At 48.5% G+C, this 1,289-nt stretch overlaps 2 non-coding genes across 2 annotated transcripts; both read right to left on the reverse strand.

Moving 5' to 3' along the window:
• Positions 1-347: 347 nt before the first annotated feature.
• Positions 348-466, reverse strand: LOC123178335 (5S ribosomal RNA). Its single transcript, XR_006489491.1, has one exon. It is a non-coding gene; the product is annotated as a 5S ribosomal RNA (ribosomal RNA).
• A 366-nt stretch (positions 467-832) lies between these two features.
• On the reverse strand, positions 833-951 carry LOC123178334 (5S ribosomal RNA). The gene has a single exon (XR_006489490.1). It is a non-coding gene; the product is annotated as a 5S ribosomal RNA (ribosomal RNA).
• Between the last annotated feature and the right edge of the window lie 338 nt (positions 952-1,289).

The raw sequence follows: 1,289 nt of genomic DNA on the forward strand, positions 1-1,289 counted from the left end.
TCCCTTATGCTTGCCACTCCCAGCTCCGCTCCAAAGACGATTCTACATTCTCACTACCATTACAACCGTTCCCTAACAATGGATAATGTCCTATACTACTTACTCTCCCGCTCAATCACGGAGACGAGTTTTCCACGGTTTCCACCCCTCCCTCCATACCGCAGCAACACGAGTTTTTTCCACCCCTTTCAGAACGCGCTCTTCGCGCCACAAAGCCGCCCCAAGACGCGCGAGCAATGAGCATCGAGCTTAAACATATCGCAAACGTCAAACATAATATAACGGGATTAATATATATCGCGCACGTTCGACATGTTTCTCACAAGGCGCAAAAAATAATTATAAAAGGAATGCAACACGAGGACTTCCCAGGATGTCACCCATCCTAGTACTACTCTCGTCCAAGCACGCTTAACTTCGGAGTTCTGATGGGATCCGGTGCTTTAGTGCTGGTATGATCGCATCCGACATGTTTCCCCGTCTTCGTCCCTTATGCTTGCCACTCCCAGGTCCGCTCCAAAGACGATTGTACATTCTCACTACCATTACAACCGTTCCCTAACAATGGATAATGTCCTATACATTTACTCTCCCGCTCAATCACGAAGACGAGTTTTCCACAGTTTCCACCCCTCCCTCCATACTGCAGCAACACGAGTTTTTTCCACCCCTTTCAGAACGCGCTCTTCGCGCCACAAAGCCGCCCCAAGACGCGCGAGCAATGAGCATCGAGCTTAAACATATCGCAAACGTCAAACATAATATAACGGGATTAATATATATCGCGCACGTGCGACATGTTTCTCACAAGGCACAAAATATAATTATAAAAGGAATGCAACACGAGGACTTCCCAGGAGGTCACCCATCCTAGTACTACTCTCGCCCAAGCACGCTTAACTTCGGAGTTCTGATGGGATCCGGTGCTTTAGTGCTGGTATGATCGCATCCGACATGTTTCCCCGTCTTCGTCCCTTATGCTTGCCACTCCCAGGTCCGCTCCAAAGACGATTCTACATTCTCACTACCATTACAACCGTTCCCTAACAATGGATAATGTCCTATACTACTTACTCTCCCGCTCAATCACGGAGACGAGTTTTCCACGGTTTCCACCCCTCCCTCCATACCGCAGCAACACGAGTTTTTTCCACCCCTTTCAGAACGCGCTCTTCGCGCCACAAAGCCGCCCCAAGACGCGCGAGCAATGAGCATCGAGCTTAAACATATCGCAAACGTCAAACATAATATAACGGGATTAATATATATCGCGCATGTGCGACATGTTT

The sequence above is a fragment of the Triticum aestivum genome, unplaced genomic scaffold (genome assembly GCF_018294505.1).
Source record: "Triticum aestivum cultivar Chinese Spring unplaced genomic scaffold, IWGSC CS RefSeq v2.1 scaffold70811, whole genome shotgun sequence".
In the NCBI taxonomy this organism is placed as follows: Eukaryota; Viridiplantae; Streptophyta; class Magnoliopsida; order Poales; family Poaceae; genus Triticum; species Triticum aestivum.